Genomic DNA, 19968 nt, shown 5'->3' on the forward strand with positions numbered 1-19968 from the left:
ATAAGGTGATCCTTACCAATTGAGTTATGCACCTAAAGTACATAGTATGAATTTAGAGAGAGAACAGCTGGGCTGTGGGTCTGATTAGCAGGCCCACAGCCACATCTAAGTCGAAAACCAGTGAAGCAAAAGCAAAAAATGGGGGTGACCATAGAAAGCAGACCCTACTCTCCTACACCGTGTGCCCATCTCCCCGACTGGACAACCTTCGCGCACCCCTCCCTCTCGGGAACCTGCTGGGGGAAGGAGCCAGCCTTGAGGGTTCACTTGAGGGGTGTGGAGAGATGCAGTCGCATGGGCAGCGGCGGGACCAGCCATCTCTCCCAGGAGGGAGAGGTGGGCTGAGCGACAGCCTGAGTGAGACGCAGGGGTGCCGGGGCCTGGCAGCGGTGGCACCCCTCGGAACGGTTTATACGAACTGCTGTGGAAATGTTCTGGGTGGAGAGGGGTGACAGCGTGGCGTGTGGGGCCTACGGACCTGCCGGGCGGCAGCATCCGAGGGCCTGGCACCACCTGACCCCTTCCGTTCGGGACAGACCACTGGGGGGCAGGAGCTGCCGGGGCCCCTCGGGCTTCACTTGCTTGAAACAACAGCCAAGGCTAGCCAAGCAGTCCATCCCTAAACGGACCAAGAGTCCCTGCATGGGAGATGCCAGCTTTGTGTCCCTGCCTGCTCCTGTGGCGAGCAGGCTCGAAGGAAAGGCCCATCGGGAAGGGGCCGAGAGGAAGGCCCGGACCTGGGCCCCTGGGGGCCCTTGGGAGCCCTGTGGGACAGGCCTGGGTGCTGCCTTCCCCCGTCTCGGAATTGCCAGACCTCACGGAGGTCTGACAGAGCAGGCTCGGAGGAAAAGGACCATCGGGAAGCGGCTCAGAGGCAGGTGCGTACCTGGGACCCTGGGGGCCCCAGCGGGCATGCCCGGGTTCTGTCTTCCCCTGTTTTGGAATCGCTGGACGTCACGGAGGTCTGACTGACCCTCTCCCTAGTAATCCGGAGGAAAATTACCCCCCTTTCCTCTAATCCGTGCACACGAGGTGACAGAGGGGACCCAAGGCGCAAATGTACCCGACCTCCTGGAGCCCTAGATGGGATCGGGGAGGGAAATGAGCCCTCATCGGGATTTCCAGGGAAGCCCAGCCCCATAGGAAAGCATTGCGTGCGACCAGATGGCTGTGGGGATAGGTGCGACCAGATGGCCGAGGGGATAGGTGCGTCCAGATGGCTGGGCTCTAAAGGCAGGCCATCTGGTTGCTCTGCGCCCCAACAAAAGAGAGAGCGGGCGCAGGGGCATGGGGGACCAGAGGCCCAGAGCCCCAGCTAATCCCCAGCCATGGAGGCTGCGAGGGGGACCCGACCCGGGGCCCGCAGACACCTTGACAAGCAGGGGAGGCCTGCAGGGGACCGACGGATCCCCGTCCTGGACCCTTGGTGGAGCAGCAGGCCGGGGACAGGGCCTGGGGCCTGAGCACCCGACCCAGGGCCCGACAGGCCACTGGACTGAGCCGGGGCTCCCTGGCCCATAGGCGCATGGGAAGCCTCCCCGAGCCCGCCGGACACGATCCCGGGCACCCTGCCATGCAGCAGGACTGAGGACAGTGCCCGGGGTGGGGAGGCCAACCTCCCCAGGCCCCTGAGAGCACCTGAACGCAGCCAAACAAGGGGAGGCTCCCTGGGTACAACAGAACCCCATCATGGGCCTTTGGCAGCGTGGCAGCCCAGGGAACCGGGCCCAGGGCTGGAGCACCCGACCTGGTGCCCGACAGGGCCCATGGACCCAGCCAGGGCTCCCGGGCCTGGAGGTGCAGGGGAAGCCTCCCCGGGCCCGCAAGACCCCGTCTCGAGCACCATGCCATGCAGCAGGACCGAGGGCAGAGACCAGGGTGAGGAGGCTGCCCTCCCTGGGGCCCCTGGGAGCCCCTGAAACCAGCCAAGCAGGGGCAGGCTTCCCGTGCCCACAGGACCCAATCCGCAGCAGCCTGTCACGCGGCAGGCCCGGGGACGGACCCCGGGCTGGGGCAGCATCCTGGCCCGTCCAGCTGCCGGCTGAGGACTACTAGGCCAAGAGGGGTTCCGGAGTACCCTGTCCCTTGTAATCCGGAGGAAGGCTATCCCCCTTTCTGGTAACCCATGTGCACCTTGAGACTCAGGGGACCCTAGGAACAAACGCACCCGACCTCCTGGAGCACTGGCTGGGATCGAGGAGGCAAATGAGCCCCCATTGGGAATTCCAGGGCAGCCCGGACATCTGGTTGCCCTATTCGAAAGCATTGTGTGCGACCAAATGGCCGAGGGGATAGGTGTGAGCAGATGACCGGGACTGAAAGGACGCCCATCTGCCCGACCCGAGCCATAGTGCTAGGGCTTCCGCCTGCCCTTGCAGGGCTCTGGGGCTCTGCACCAGGGACCCTTGTCCCGGGCAGATGGACCTTTGGCAGGCCACAGGACGGGGGCTCCCACACCCCAGGCCCTGACCGAAACCCAGGCCCCGGGGCCAGTCCCAGCTTCTCAACCCAGCCAGGCCGGGGAGATCAGGGAGCCTGCCCAGGCACGAGGGACCCCTTTCCTGGGTACACGGACCCTCAGGATGTGCGCTCGTTTTCCACACATTTTTCTGCCCAGCCCTAGGCAGAAGGTCGGTTTGAAGGCGAGATGAGCTACCTGCAGCTTGAAACTGCCATGCTGATAATTTCCCTTGGGTAGTGGTGGTATGTAGAAAATGAAAGCCTGGCAGCCAGCTCTATGCTGAGCAGGGGTCTCCCCAGACCGAAGATTGTGTGGAGCATTACTATTTCACCTGCTGGTCAGATGAACTGTCCTGGGAACTTTTCGGCATTCCACAGAATCCCATGCCTTCAATTAAAAAAAGCAAACACAAGGAGATGATGGACGGAGCGCTGAAAATTTTCAGACACTCACCCCAGTCACAGATCTGAGTTGAATCCATCATCATTCTTTAGCTCACTTCGCTACTTCAGTTCAGACCCAGCAATATGCAAATCAGCCTTGACCCTGTGCCTCATGGGAACAGTCCAGCCCGAACTGCTTAACCAGGTCTTCCCTGAACCGGAAACAAGCATACTTGGACCGGTTTCTGGACAACACCCTTCATCAGCCAGGCTAGCTTGAATCCAGTGGCAAAGTGAGCAAGGGACCCACGTCTGGGCATACCCTGCCAACTTAGGGTAAACAAAGCAAACACAAGGAGATGATGGACGGAGCACTAACACTTTTCAGACACTCACCCCCAGTCAAAGGTCTGGGTTGAATCCATCATCATTCTTTAGCTCACTTCACCACCTCAGTTGAGACCAAGCTATATGCAAATCAGTCTTGACCCTATGCCTCATGGGAACAGTCCAGCCCAAACTGCCTGTCCAGGTATTCCCTGAACCAGAAACAGGCATTCTGGTACCGGTTTCCTGGGTAACACCCTTCATCAGCCAGGCTAGCTTGAATCGAGTGGCAAAGTGAGCAAGGGACCCAGGTCTGGGCATACCCTGCCAACTTAGGGCAAGCAAAGCAAACACAAGGAGATGATGGCCGGAGCGCTGAAACTTTTCAGACATTCAGACACTCACCTCCAGTCACAGATCTGGGTTGAATCCATTATCATTCTTTAGCTCACTTCGCCACCATAAGTTCAGACCCAGCTATATGCAAACTAGTCTTGACCCTGTGCCTCATGGGAGCAGTCCAGCCTGAACTGCCTAACCAGGTCTTCCCTGAACCAGAAACAAGCACGATGGGACCGGTTTCTAGGTAACACCCTTCATCAGCCAAGATAGCATGAATCCACTGGCAAAGTGAGCAAGGGACCCACGTTTGGGGCATACCCTGCCAACTTAGGGCAAACAAAGCCAACACAAGGAGATGATGGTCGGAGCGCTGAAACTTTTCAGACACTCACCCACAGTCACAGATCTGGGTTGAATGCATCATCATTCTTTAGCTCACTTCTCCACTTCAGTGCAGACCCAGCTATATGCGAATCAGTCTTGACCCTATGCCTCATGGGAGCAGTCCAGCCTGAACTAACTGCCTAGCCAGATGTTCCTTGAAAGGGAAACAAACATCGTGGGACCGGTTTCTGGGTTACACCCTTCATCAGCCAGGCTAGCTTGAATCCAGTGGCAAAGCGAGCAAGGGACCCATGTCTGGGAATACTCTGCCAACTTAGGTCAAACAAAGCAAACACAGGGAGTTGATGGACGGAGCGCTGATTCTTTTCAGATACTCAGCACCAGTCAGTTTGGGCTGGAATGTTCCCATTGGGTACAGGGTCAAGACTAATTTGCATATGGATGGGTTAAAACTGGAATGGCATGGTAAGCAAAAAAACGATGGATTTAGGCCCAGATCTCTGTACTGGGGAGAATGTATGACATTGTTCTGCATTCTATCCATCAATTGTTGTTTTTGCATTTGTCATCCCGTGAGGGATGGGTATGCCCAGACGTGGGTCCCGTGCTCTCCATGCCACTGGAATCAAGCTATCCTGGCTGATGAGGGGTGAAACCCCGAAACTTGTCCTAGGATGCTTGTTTCCAGTCCATGGAGGACATTGCCTGGCAGTTCGGGCTGGACTGTTCCCATTGGGCACAGGGTCAAGACTGATTTTCATATGGCTGGGTCCAAACTGGAATGACATGGTGAGCAAAAATCCGATGAATTTAGGCCCAGATCTCTGTACTGGGGTTAATGTATAACATTGTTCTGCATTCTGTCCATCAATTATTGTTTTTGCATTTGCCACCCCGAGTGGGATGGGTATGCCAAGACATGGGTCCCGTGCTCTCCATGCCACTGGAGACAAGCTATCCTGGCTGATGAGGGTTGAGACCCCGAAACAAGTCCTAGGATGCTTGTTTCCAGTCCAGGGAGGACCTGGACTGGCAGTTCGGGCTGGACTGTTCCCATGGGGAGCAGGGTCAATACTGATTTGCATATGGCTGGGTTCAAACTGGATTGGCATGGTGCTAAAAAAAACAATGGATTTATGCCCAGATCTCTGTATTGGGGTGAATGTATGACATTGTTCTGCATTCTGTCCCTCAATAGTTGTTTTAGCATTCAATTAAAAAAAGGCCTATGGGGAACCCTGGTTAGCTTAAACCAACGGGAGGCGCTTTTCAACTTCCAGGTTGTGCTTGCTTTGCCTTCGGCCCATGGGGGCCTTTATCAGTCCCTCACCACGGTGGCCATAGTTGAAGCTCACAGAACCCATAATTAGAGGTCACTGCTGTGACATATTCGACCCCTGACAAATATGCCCGCTTTGGCAAAGGCAGCAGCGCCTCTGAATAATCACGCGTTCCCTCCTGCGACCCACTATGCACTCCTGACACCAGTGTATCAATCCTTTTATTCACACCAATACCACATTTGAAATAAACTTTCTCTGTCTGCAGAATTTCTAAGTACGTTAAGCGCTCACCACTGACATCTCCGGTGTCTTGAAGGTGGTATCTTGGTGAGGTTAACTCAGCCTTGTGAGGTTCATAATTTAAGTACTGTTACATTTGATAATAGTCACACCTGCGATGTAGCATGTAGGGAGGACTCAGGCGTGCAGAAAAACTATGAAAACATAGGGCATTCTTTCATTTCTGTCGTGTGCGACGGGTGGCCTGCGGGTATTGAAGGGCAAAATGAGTTACTCCACCCCCCGGGGGGGTGGTGGAGGGTGAGGGGGGGACTGTACTTCGTAGGGGGCCATGGAGTGGACTCCAGAGGGGAGGGATTGACATGACTCGCCACTTTCAAATGTCACCATCCGCCACTGGACTAAACATCGATGTCCGACGGTCCAGTAAGCCAGAGTTGGACTTCAGCTGGTCCAACCAGTCTCGGGAGCCATGACTCCGATTCGGTGAACTGGTTTCTAGAACCACTCTGTATTGCTATGCTGTACCCAATGCTGGAATAACTATTCGGGCAGTCAGCCAGTCTGTCACCGCCAGATGGGCTAAATTGAAAGGGCTAATGTGTTCATGCTGTTGGGCTCTGGTGGCACTGCACTGGCTGCACTAATGGAAGCTATGCCCCTGTACCTCTTCTGGTTATAATAGAAGCTTGACATGCTGCACCTACTGTAGTTCCTGTTCAATATATCTGAGGGAGCCTAGGCATCGGCTTACCTAGTTTGTGTGCGCGTGAAACTTGAACTGCTTCTAGCGATGTTCCCTCTGCTACCTGGTTATGAAGGAAGCTTGCAGATGGCATCAAGGCAGAGATACCACTCACGCGCCGCTGCTCCCTGGTTATGAAGGAAGCTTGCAGATAGCATCAAGGCAGAGATATCACTCACGCGCCGCTGCTCCCTGATTATGAAGGAAGCTTGCAGATAGCATCAAGGCAGAGATATCACTCACGCGCCGCTGCTCCCTGGTTATGAAGGAAGCTTGCAGATAGCATCAAGGCAGAGATATCACTCACGCGCCGCTGCTCCCTGGTTATGAAGGAAGCTTGCAGAAAGCATCAAGGCAGAAATATCACTCACGCGCCGCTGCTCCCTGGTTATGAAGGAAGCTTGCAGATAGCATCAAGGCAGAGATATCAATCATGCGCCGCTCGTACTAGATCTGATCTGCGTGCATTACTTCTGCTTTCACTGACGTCGATACCTGTTGTGCATGTGGGTGTGTTTGGGACGAAACTTGCACATTGTGTACCAGTTATGTGTGTGTGGGGGAGCTCACACTGCTGCCCTCCTGTCATGTCTCTGTTGTGTGTGAGGAAGTTTGTGCTGCATTTGACTAGCTTGTCATTGCTCCTGCTTTATAAGGGCATCTTGAGGTCTCTTGTGTTTCTGCTGCCCTTTCTGTTGTGAGTGAGGGAAGCTTGCCCTGTTTCTGTCAGAGATATGACTGTTCTGGCAGTATGAGTGAAGGGTGAACAGAGCTGCCTCTACTATATGTATTCTGTGTGTGGGGGTGAGAGGTCGGTGATATTGAAGCTTGAACCTTTGTCGCCTGTGCTGCGCCTGCTTTGTGTGAGTGTTAGCTACCCTGATCCTATCTGCAGTTGTATCATCAGGGTCCTGAAGCTTGCACTGCATGAGCTGCAACCACTAGGGACTCTTAAATACAACTGCCTCTGCTGCACGTATTGTGTGTCTGGCGAAGCTTGCACTACTGTTGTTTGCTCTGCACCTGCAGTGTCGGTGATGTATCCTATCTTATATTGGTCTTTTGGGGGAGAGTGTGGGGGGCTGCGCTGCTAGCACTGCTGGTGCTTGTGACGTGTACGCTCTGTGGTGAAATGGAGGCAGCTTCTCGCCACTGACAGTAGGTAGAGTGCTTCACAGACAGAGAAGAGCCAGCCATGAGCGCCAAGGGTTCTAGCTTGTGTTCATATGCTGAATACGCGTTGAGCAGTCATTAATGCCTTTGACTGGGGTTGCTTTAGGTGTGAGGCTGGGGAGAAGACGAGGGGGGAACAAAGGGGATATTCCATCGATGACAAACACTGTGTGGCTGCGCTTGTGTTTCCACCTCACATTAATCATTCATCTTGGATGCTGACCAGGCTGCGCCACAGAGGAGGTGATGTGTGGAGGAGACACAGTGTCACACTTTCGGAAGGTGAGGAACACCAAGATCCCCCTCATTTAGAGTCAGCCGGAGCAGTTTCACCCAGTCTTCCAGGAACAAACAGCCCCATTTTACTGCCTGGTACGACCGCATGAAGCAGTGGCTGCAAACGCCCCCGAAGCATTTAAATGGGCAGTAGCTTTAGAAAAGACCCCACAGGGCGCTGCGGGAGGGGGGCCCTAACAAATCCCTGGCCTGAGAGATTCAAATTGGATCTGGAACATCGGGGGCCCCCTGCATGTACTTTGCAGGGGGGCCCATTCAAGTTTAATTACGCCACTGCACCCGATGTCTGTGTGCATACTCCTGTTCTCTCCTTTTTGCTCACCTTGTTTCATTGACCTACCACTGCCCCTCCTATCTACTCTGAGTGTTCTGTTGAGCTGCCACTGCCCATGCCACCTGCCTAACATGGTCAGATAATTGTTGCCAGTCCGTGCCACCTCCACCCTGCCTGTCTGAGTTCCATGCCCCTATTCCCTCCTTCCCGTCTTCCATGCCCCCCCTTCTGCCCTCAATGCTTTGTTGTGGTGCCACGTCTTTTCCTGCCTATCCACGTGGTCTGTTGTGAAGCCTCTTCCCCTGCCCTCTCCTGCCTGTGTCCAGACTCTACCCTTCCCTTCTGTCCTCCATGGTCCTTTGCGCATGCCCCTGCCCCCTCCTTCTTGGCCACAATGGCCCTTTTTCTGCTACTAACCCTCCCACTTGCCATGCATGGCCTTCTGTGTTGCCCCGCACCTCCCACCGGCCCTGTTTGGTCAGCTTGCTGCCCCTGACCCCCTCACACCCTCCCACCTTCCCTCTGTTATCTGTGTGCATGCCATTATCATACATGCAAACCCTCCCGATTTAGGTGGGAGACTATGAATTTCAAGGCTAGTCTCCCACCTCCCGATTCCTGCATGCAGAAACCTGATTCCTCTGTAAGCTTCATCTAACAGGGTGGTCTTGTGTAGCTGGAAGTAGGCAAAAACTCCGCCTATGTGGCGGAGCGGATTTAGCCGCTCCCTCCCCCCTCCAAAAGTCTTTAAAAATGTAAAAGAAGCCACTTACCTGTTACCTGCCGCCTCCCCTACCTGGCCGCTCTCTGTCCTGCTCCTCGCATCCTTCTGTAATAAAAAAAACACTACGTTGTACGTCTGACGAGCGTGCGCGTGCGCATCAGATGTACACCATAGTGGGTTTTTTTATTACAGAAGGGGACACGAGGGCCGAGGAGCAGGACGGAGAGCGGCCAGGCAGGGGAGGCGGCAGACAACATGTAAGTGCCTTCTTTTACATTTTTATTGGCTTTGGGAGGGGGGGGGAGCGTAGCATATTTCCACAGAGTTTTTTAAAAACTCTGTGGAAATACGCGTAGAGGCATTACGCCCGCTACACCCTGGGTGAGTCTTGTGTAACTCAGCGTATGCACTGCCAGTAACATGCTCCTCCAGGCCAGTGCACAATACTTACATCATGCTCTCTCTGCCTTGCCAGAGGACTTTCTCCGTGTTCTTGACAGGAAAAAAAACGTACATTTGAGTTTCTAACATTCGATACTGCAGCAACAGACTTCCATATCCCACACATGACCATAACCCGATTCAGACCCCAAAAGAAGTAAATGGGAGAAATACATTCTCCCGTTTTTTGTTTTTTTTAGAAATCTCCAACTTTTCTCATCTAAAATGTTGACATGTATGCATTATAGTCTCACTGTTGCCCTCCATGGTGTGTTGTCCTTCCAGTGCCCATCCCGCCTGACCTCCATGGTCAGCTTGCTGCTCAAGCCCTGTTCCCTGCTCCCTGTCCTCCGTTTTCCATATGCAGGCCCCTATCCCCTCCCTCCTGCCTTGTTTAATCTGCTGTCATTCCCCTACCCCCTCCCTCCTGCCCTTCATGGTCCATTATGCTGCAACTGTCCCTCATGTCTGTCCAGTATGGTCAGCTTGCTGCCATTGCCTCTTTCCCCTCTGTTCTCTGTTGTCCATGTGCATGGTCCTGTCCCCTCACTATTTCTTTCCATGGTCCGTTGTGCTGCACTGCCATCCCGCTTGCCCTGTGTTGTGTATGGTGCGGCTGCAACCCCTGACGCCTGCCCTGTAAGGTTGGTTTGGTGACCCTGTCCATCTCTCTCCTGCCCTCTGTTATCCAAGTCCATGTCCCTACCCCATTCCTCCTGCCCTCGGTGATCAAATGTACCATACTTGCCAACATTTTGAACTTGGTAAGAGGAAGATTTGGAAAAAAAACTGGGGAATTGATTTTCCCTATTGACTTACATTGAGAAAGAGGAGATTTTAGGTAGTAGACAGATAAAAAAAATCCCCTTTGGGATTAAAAACATTGGGAGTCTACATTCTGAATTGGGTCAGTTGGTATGCATGGTTGTACTGCCACTGCCTCTTCCTTCAGCCCTCAATGATCTGTTATATTCCCACAGCCTCTCTTGCCTGTCCTGCATGGTTGGTGTATCCCCCCTGCCCTCCTTCCCCCTGCCCTCCTTCCTCCTGCCCTCCATGGTCCATTGGGCTGCCTCTGTCCCTCCCGTCTGCCTAGCATGGTCAACCTATTGCCTCTGTAACCTCCTCCCTGCCCTTAATTATCCGAATGCGTGCCCCTTAGATCTGCCTCCCCACAGTGTTCTAATGAACAGCTAGATTGCTAACATTCTGTTTTTATTACAAAAGTGTGGCACACCTGACGTCATCTTGATGTAATCAAAACTTTAATACCTAAATGTGTTTCCTTTAGCCATTATAAAAATTAGAGAATCTTATTATCATAGAAATGATGGTTAGTGCTCTAAAAAATAAAAATGAGGACATATTTTATGAGTTCTCAAATTGCGACAAAGCACTTTTAAATTATTTGCAATCTTGATGTATTTTTTATCCACTTGAGTATATGTTGCACTTAGGGGTGAGAATGTGGCGTTACGGCTAAAGCTGCAGACTTTTCAACTGGAGAACCAGGTACAGGTGTCTGCATCAGCTCGACATCCATCCTGTAATTCTGGGCAAACCACTTAATCTCCCCATGCTTAAAGCCCAAAAGGAATTTGTTCTTGCGTAATGTAACTGATGCTCATGTAAAGCACTCCAATACCTTCGGGTCAAGTTTGCGCTATATAAAACTGTGAAAACTAAATAATTAAGTGTTTTGGGGAAGAGGTGTGGCGCAGCGGCCAGGGTGCCAGACTCCGACCCACAGGATTCACATTTCGATCGCCGGCGGCAGGTTAGCCCAGCACCATGTGATTCTAGGCAATAGCTCACTTAATCTTCACGATGGCCCCCAGCGCCGGGACATCTCTCCGGAGGTAGCTGTGTGCTTCACAAATGCTGGTATATCATTTCATTTTGCACACTTATGTCATTGGGCTATACCTGGGCTACACATCTGTGATATTTGTTCTACATTTGGGCTCTTTTTTTCCTGGTGGCCTTCTTGGGAGAATTATTTGTTATGAGGCTTCCTAATCTCCTCATTTACTGCAGTCTCCTCAGTAGAAAACGCTTTCAGTTTTCCACTTCAATTCCATCAAGATGTCGGTCAGATGTGTCACATTTTTGGCATGAATTCTGAATGTTAGCACTCTAGTTGCTCATTAGAGCACTGTAGTAAAGCTGCTGATCACCAGGGAGTCAACTGGCAGTCTGCTGCTGGTGTTGAATGTGCATCTTGCAGTCTACATTTAAGAATATTTAATGAAATAGAAGAGGAAGATATTTGAGAACGCACTTAAAATGTGTCCTAATTTTTCTTTCTACAGCACTAACCATAATTCGATGTCAGGACCGGAGGCGAGGAAAAGCATTACTTTCTTCACTTTTTATTAACAGCAAGTTCAGAGATAAAGAAAAAACATATCACTGAACAACAACTCCCATGAACACTAGGAGTAACCATGGTCACCAACAGTCCAATCATATTACAGTCCGATAGTCCATATAATATTGGCGGTGATGTCGTCCTTATTCTTTCCTCACTGCTGCCTCATCAGTTAAGTCCCTTCAGTCCTTCTTCCTGACTAAGGGAGCTAGATTTAGGGCTTATATGGTGGGCTTTTGTCTTATTTTGTTGACTTTGGCTGTATTAGTAGTGATAATAGAGTACACGCTCTACGAGTGCTCCTCGCACAGCGGTTACCCGCTCCTTATCAGCGTGGCAGGCTCTCTAGCCCGAGCGCAGCACTTTCAGGATACTGCGCGGGTGCGCTACGTGGCCTCTAACGCTCTTCTTCGGTCTTCAGAGCAGCTTGCTTGCACTCCGTTGCTATTTACGCACCTGGGAAATAGAGCGGCATACCGCTCGTGCCTCTTTTCCCACCAACCCTCACCTGACACCGCACGGCAGTGAGACATGCGGGATTAGTCCATTATGAGAATATTTTCAAGCATTCCTCGAAGGGCTTTATTCAAGGGAAAATCTTCGGATCTGACAGGAACGTTCAAGCACTGGAGAGGGGGCTGCCCCAATTTATGTTAAGGGCATATATTTAATGTTTAGTGCTCATTCCTTCCCTATTAAATGCAGTCCCAACGGGACCACGACTACGCACCCTCTTTTTCCTCTGAGGAGGAACGGCCCCCTCAACTGCGCATTCCTGCAGGGGTGGACAAGTTCCCTTCTAGGGCTATTTCCCAGGCCATGGCCCCCCTGCAGGAATACACGGATAAGCTGTCTGCCCAGGTCTTCAAGGGCACGGGCCTTGCGGAGTGTACCCGGTTCACTCATGACAGGCTAAGAAGCGTGATGCGGGGCACCTTGAAGGCTTCTGCCGGCTGGCGGAAGTCTTCCACAAGAGTGTGCGAACGCTTAATGAGGCACCCTACCGGGAGGAAGATCTACCCGGGGTTAACAGTGACTAGGTCGCCACAGATTTCGACCCTGAAGAGGGGTTCCCCGACATGGGGAGGGTGATCTTGACAAGGAGGAGGGTTCCTCTGATGAGACTCTGGACTCGGGCAGGTTTTGGCGCCCTCAGTCTCCAAACTGCGACCCTAGTGAGGGGGATGGGGCCCCTTCCAACATGTTTGACCCAGAGGGTATTTTCGGACCGCGCTCTGCGGAGTGGGTCCCTGACAGGAAGGTGGCTGAGCATGTGGGCAACAAAATTAGGCAACCACTGAGTAAGGAGATGAGAGCCCGCCTCCGATCAGAATGCCCTGCGCCATCTCTGGCCGACAAGGTCACAGCTACCCCCAAGATAGACCCCAAACTGGGCACCTTTTTCAGTAAATATATGAGGGACCCCAAGAAGGGAATAGATAGATCCTGGAGGGCCTGCCAGGACAAGCTCCTGGACGTGGTGGGACCACTAACAAAAATAATTGAGGTTGTCAAACGATCAAAGGAGTTAGGTCAGCCTCTACCCATGGACAACGTGGTAGGGTGGGTGCAGAGGGAGGTATGTCTTCTGGGCAAAGCCAACAGCGCCCTCTCAGCAGAATGACGCAGCTCCCTCCTTCTCAAAATTGACCCTAAGTTGGGGAAACTCTCGTCCTCAGAGGCAGGTCCTGTAGCCCAGGGTTCTCTCTTTGGCGCACCCTTTGTGAAGGAGCTTGGGAAGTTTGTGTTGATGTTTTCAGCTCTTGACAAAGCCCAGGCATCGATGAAATGATCATCCAGGGGATGGTTTTTGGTGGGTCCGGAAGAGGCAGGGGTCGCTCCTCCGGCCGCCAATCCCACCAAGGCCCTAACAGAGCCCAGGCAAGAAGAAACAATGGCTGGCAGGACGGCCGGCAAGGAACCTTCTACCCCTCCCGTGGCAGAAAAGGCAGAAACAACCGGGGCCCACAACAACTCCAATGGATACAGTGGTAAGCACTGAACTGTTAACACCTCTTTGTTTGAGAGGGAGAATGAGGATATTTTCTCACAAATGGGCAGAGATTTCCTCAGACACGATAAGGGGACACCACATAGAGTTCTACGGAACTCCAGTGCTGACAGTCAAGCCTCTCCCACAGTTTTTTTCCTCTCAGGACGTAGCCTTTATAGATTTTGAGGTCCGGGACCTTCTGTCCAAAGAGGCAATGTACAAATCGGAACTACAATCCAGAGGATTCCTAAGCAAATTCTTTTTAGTGGAAAAGAAGGGCAAGGGCTTCCGCCCCATCATCAATCTCATGTCCTTCAACGAGAGGCTGGTGTACCGCCTCTCCAAAAGGTAGGGGATTCACCTCCTCAGGGACCTTTTGCTACAGGACGACTAGCTGCATGCCTCGATCTCCAGGACGCCTACCTGTCAGTCCCCATTTTTGCCCCTCACTGCAGATTCCTCCAATTCCAGTGGAGGGAACAGATTTTCGAATTCCGGATCCTCCAGTTCGGCCTGTCTTCAGCACCATGGTGCTTTACCAAACTCCTCAAGCCAGTGGTGGAACACCTACGGACGATAGGCATCAGGCTGAATATTTACTTGGACGACATTCTGTTGATGGATCAGTCCCGTGTATGACTGATTGCTCACCTGAATACCACTATAACCCTACTCCAGAGTTTAGGGTTCACCATCAAACAACAGACGTCGGACCTGGTCTCGCAGCAGAGCATGCTATTCTTGGGCTTCCAGATCAACTCCAGGGTGGCAACCCTGAACCTTCCGGTACAGAGACGGGACAGAATCTCTTTACGGCAGCTGGCCAGGATTGTTGGCTTGTTATCGTCCTCGATTCAAGCCATCTTCCCGGGGCCGCTGCACCACAGAGCCTTACAGAGACTAAAGGTATCCCATCTCTGGAGGGGACTCACTTACTCCGAGCTAGTCTCTCTAACACAGGAAGCCAGGACAGAGCTCCAGTGGTCGATTGACCACATGGAAGCCTGGAACGAATGGGCAATCTTTGGCTCGCAAACCGGATCTGGTGATAGAATCGGATGCCGGTCGCCTAGGTTGGGGTGCCAGATGCGGATTGACCTGCATGGGAGGCAGATGGACGGAGAAGGAGCTCGCCCTCCATGTCAACTGCCTAGAGCTACTAGCGGGCTCTTTTGCTATTCGGTCATTCACAAGGGACAGAGTCTCATGTTGCGTACTCCTCCGGATGGACAACACAACGGCAGTGCAGTACATCAACCGTCTGGGTGGCACTCGATCCAGAGCCCTAGCGGAACTGGCCAAGGACTTCTGGCACTTCTGCCTCCAATGTCAGATCTCAGTGACATACGAATATCTCCCCAGGACACAAAACTCCCTAGTGGACTGGAACTCCATGCACTTCAGAGATGCCAGTGACTGGAGACTCGCTCCAGCAATATTCTGGGCACTGTTGACTCTTTGGGGTCCATGCCAGGGGGACCTGTTTGCCTCCAGGTGGAATGCCCAGCTACCCAGATACTTCAGCCTGAGACCAGACCCGGAATCCTACAGGACTGGTGGACAGTCCCGGTCTACCCCTACATGCCTTTCCTCTTCATCCAGAGAGTGGTAGCACAAGCCTGACTTCAGTGGGCCTCGCTGATCCTAATCACCCTGATATGGCGATCACAGTCATGGTACCCCTCTCTCCTGGAGCTGGCTTGGGCCGCCCCAGTGCGTCTTCCGTTGTATGAAGAAATCCTGGTGGATCCTCTTTGTCAGCCTCACCCTTTGGTTCTCCAGGGCCATCTCCATCTCATGGTGTGGAGGATTTCAGGCAACTCTGGCAGTACATCAGACTTTCTCAGGGAGCTGAGTTCCTCATCCAGCATGCTTGGGCCCCAGGTACCATCAAGAGGTATAGATCAGCTTGGAGGAGATGGGTACGCTGGTGTGTGGAGAGACACCTGGATCCCGTGGGCACCAACGTTACTGATATAGTGAACTTTGTTGTGTTGTATCTCTTTATTAAGTGATGTAATGTTTCTTTAAGCATGTCCTATGATGTATTTGCTTATGGAATGCTGGTGTCCTAGCAACCTGTTGTACCAGCGGATCTGTGGAGGCTGTTGGCAGAGTTGGTTCACTGAGCTCTGTCTCCTATGTAGCCAAATAAATAACCAGCTTACAACCTACTGCTTCAGCCTGGTTACTACATATTTGTGGCGACGATTTTTGGCTACATATAGAACCCACGCAGCGCAACTGGCTTCAAGTCTTCTACAAAGCTATGGACTGATTCAAGGATTCGCAGTGGCTCTGCACTTCGTCTACAAGTCCACCTCGTCAGCTTATTACATACAAGCGTGATCTGCCCACTATATTAAGGTACCCTTTTTATTGATGCTTAATCCATGAATTCCAAGAACCCTCAGCTTAAAAGGCCTGCGTATTTACCGTGGATTACTACACTCGTCGTTTCGCGCTAAATGTCCGCGCGCGCACTTTCTGTTTAATAACGGCTCTGAACAAATAATACTCTTTTCAGGCCTGGAGGCCGGCTCCCCTTACTCGGGGATTTCGTTTATGCTGATGAGGCACGGGGTGACCTTTCCGACGTAATCCCAGAGCACTTTGGTTATGAGAGGCCTGCTTCCAGCGGCATTTTTGTCAAATTTGTCTTGCTGTGTGACAGTTGATGCTAGTCAGGCGGGGATTGGTGCCACTTTAACCCAATGGAAGGGAAACTGTGAGAACACTGTATGTTTTGCATCTCGGGTGTTGCGAACTCCTGAATTGCAGTATTCGGTAATCGAAAAGGAGTTGTTGGCATGCTTGTGGGCCATAGAAAAATTTAGACCTTATGTTTGGGGAAAGTACTTTTTATTGTTGACTGATCACAAACTACTCGTAAACATTTTGGGGGGTGGTGTTAGCAAATGTTGCTCGCCTAGAATCATGCGCATGGTGACTAAACTGTTGCAGTACCAGTTCAGAGTACAACACATTTCTGGAGGGAAGAATGTGTGTGCGGATTTTCTTTCCTGTTTTCCCGTCACAACAAATGAATTGGATGAGGTTTGCTTAGAAGATTTTTCGAATGAAGATTGTGATGATTGTCTTGTTGCTGTGCTAGATCTTCCTGAGTTTAATCTTAATTCGGAGATTGATTGGGTTCATGCTTTAAATTCCGATCCTGTGATTCGTGAAGTTCTTCCCCTTGTTAGAAATGGTTGGCCTAGAGAAAAGGTTCTTCCAGTCTCTCTTCAAGTTTTCTGCAAGATTGGTGATGAGCTTTCTGTTGAAGATGGTGTGTTGTTAAGGGGAAATAAATTGGTGCCTCCTGAGATGTTTCGCAAAACTATCATCCAGAAGGCGCATGAAGGTCATCTGGGTTCTACCTTTACAAAACGGCGCATTCGAGACACATACTGGTGGCCCAGTATGGACGCTGAAATTGACATGGTTGTTGCTAATTGTTGTGTCTGTGGTGCATCTGATAAAGCCTTCAAAGTGTCTGTTCCTCCTTTGATCCCCATTGAGTGTCCTAAGGGTCCTTGGTTAAAGGTGGGTATAGATGTCATGGGGCCTTATGAAATTCTCCCTGGGGGTTGTCGTTTCATTTTGGTCATGATGGATTATGCATCTAAGTGGCCAGAAGTGAAGATTGTTAAGGAAGCAAACACTAAAGTGGTAGTGGATTTCCTAAAAGAGGTTTGGATAAGAGAGGGAGTGCCTGAGACTCTGGTCTCGGACAATGGAAAACAATTTGTAAGCTCAGAATTTGAAAGTTAAACACTATAAAAGCTCGCACTATCACCCGCAAACAAATGGCTTAGTTGAGCGTATGAATCGAATAGTGGGGGAGTGTATTAAATGGGCAAGAGCAGGAGGGCATGACATTTGTAAATCTCTAAACACAATGGTGTGGTTTTACAGAACCACTCCACACTCTTCTACTGGGATTTCGCCTTTTGAGCGGTTGCGCGGGCGTAAGCCCAACACCAGTTTTAGACCGGCATGGATGAGCAAGTGGGTCAAGTCTGAGTCTGATGTTAGTCAGCTGATGTCTTTAGCCAGTGAGAAAATGGCCATCTCTCAAACAAAGCAGAAAGAGTATTTTGATTCACGGAACGGTGTAAAAAAAGTTCCACTCAATGTGGGAGACATGATCAAAATTAAGTCTGGCATTCATTCCATGAAAGGTAACAATAAATTCAGCGAGCCGGTCAAAGTTGTGAAAATACACAAAAATGCAGTTATGGTTGATGGTGGTTATTGGTGGAACCTGAATAGGATAGTTAAGATTAAAGAAAAGAATGTTACGTCTGTTGCAATGAAAAACGTTTGCTCTGATCCTGTTCAAATGCCTTACAGGAGGAGTTCTAGAATTATCGTTAAACCCAATAGATACAGAGTTTAGTTTAGTTTTATTTACTATCCTTTTTGTTGTTATGTTTTTTTTTGTTTGTTTTGTTATTGGTAGGAAAAGAAGATATGGTGTGTTGTATCTCTTCATTAAATGATGTAATGTTTCTTTAAGCATGTCCTATGATGTATTTGCTTATGGAATGCTGGTGTCCTAGCAACCTGTTGTACCAGCGGATCTGTGGAGGCTGTTGGCAGTGTTGTAAATTGAAACAACGATGTGATTAAGCATTTACTAAAGACATTAATTCCCTTACTTAGATCATGTTTTCTCTGTTATGTTGACCGAAGTTCGGACTCCATTTTGTATTGTCATGCTTCCACGTGTTCCCCACGAGAAGAGTCCAACCTCTGTGTTGGTTGCTCTTGTAATCTGCCTAGTAACAGTCTATAAATAGCTCCTTTGCCCATCTGGCGCATGCCCAGAACTGACCACATCTGTTATCAGTTAGCCTTGCTTGACCATGTTTTCGCGGGCTCAAGGAGTGTGTTAGCTCCGCCCGCATATTGATTCAGTATCGAAAATGACCATAAATGGTAATGTTCTTCGGCCTCATGTTGTATCCACCCACTTATGAGCCCCTCTATTGTGTATAAAAGGGGACCATGTACGTAAGTTCTTTGTGCTACTCTATGCAATACTGAAGAGTGTTGTGTGGATTGTAGGACCACCCTTAAGGGTTAATAAATGCTGTCTTTGTACTTTGCAGTTTCCGTGCCAACTTCCTTATAGATTCCATTACAGGAGAGCGAACCCTTGTGTCCTGTGGGCCTAGCTGGGGCCTGTATTCATCAATTGGCGCCCGTCACGTGGGGCTCATCGGCGACTCAGATGCTCAAAAGACTGGGCGCGACGAAGGTGAGGAATTTGGCCAGGGACGTGATCACTGCCAGCGGCGTCTTAGCCCTGGCATCCCGAGGTTTTTCTTCCTTCCCTTCCGAGCTGACCGTCTGGGTGGCGCCGGTCCTCGACTGAGACCTCTTCTGTCGGTCCTGCCGTGAAAGCCGTTTGGGCGATTTTGGAGCTTGGCAGTTGGAATCTGGACTCTTGATTGGTAAGAACCGTTGTACGGTACTTGCTCCGAGTTTTTGAAGCCTGGTCTGGCTATTTGAGTTTGATTTGTGATGACTAGTCATATTTTGTATTTGTCTTTGTGAAAATATATGCGTTGCAACACATATAGGCAGGTAATGTGGAGAGATTTCTCCGGAGCTGTGTAACCTTGAACGGCGCAACGATTAAGTGCCATTTTCTTTATAATATTGCATATTTTGCATTATTTCTGAGCATGCCTGCTTTTAGCGCACTCCGTAAGTGGTGTTGCTGCTTTGGAAACCGGTTGAACCTCGAGGAATCTGCTCCGGCTCCCCCAGAGGGGACTCCTAATAGGGATATGTATGTGAAGCATGGTCTTTCTTCCATAATGTACAGCACAGTATGGAGGAAATATACTAAAAAAGATCCTGAGTTGCGATGGCCTTTGTATGGATCGTTTGATATACGTAAGATTGAGTATGTGGAACAGTGTATGTGTAAACGGCGTGCTCGGCAGGATATGTTTGAGTGTGTGCGGTTGTGGGTGAAGGAAGTGCGTGAGCGAGAGAAGCGTGAGAAAGCGCTGTTTGATAAAGAACAACGGAAGAATGATCATGTGCGAGCACAGGAAGCGAGGCGTCGGGAGGAAAGAGAACAGACGGAGAGGCAAGAGAAAGAACATAGGTTACAAGTCTCGGGTCAATATGCTGTTCGTCAGCCACTCTATCCTGTCCTTAATAATCATGACGATGATTTTTATTTATTAGATCGTTCTCCGCCTCCTTATGTCGGCGCGTCTGCCCCGAGGCCACAAGATTCTGGATCGGGTTTGAGTAAGGTAGACACGCGGTCCATGTTATCGGCCGAGCGAATGGGTGAGCTTCGACAGTTTTCCTATCGTGCATGTAAGGGCAAGTTATCCCTTGATGAACTGTTGGCTTCTTGGGAGTCGTGGCAGGACAGGGAAAGGTTGTATTTCTTGGGACACTTTTCTGATGAAGTGATTACTGCCTTTCGGAAATATTCCAGTGTCTTTGAACCTGCTGATGTGGTATCAGATTCTAAAGCATTGCGTAATGGTGTTTTCTCTCCCTCTAAGGCGCCTGAGGCGGTTCGACGACTGTTT

This window comes from Triturus cristatus, chromosome 2_2, assembly GCF_964204655.1.
Source record: "Triturus cristatus chromosome 2_2, aTriCri1.1, whole genome shotgun sequence".
Classification (NCBI taxonomy): domain Eukaryota; kingdom Metazoa; phylum Chordata; class Amphibia; order Caudata; family Salamandridae; genus Triturus; species Triturus cristatus.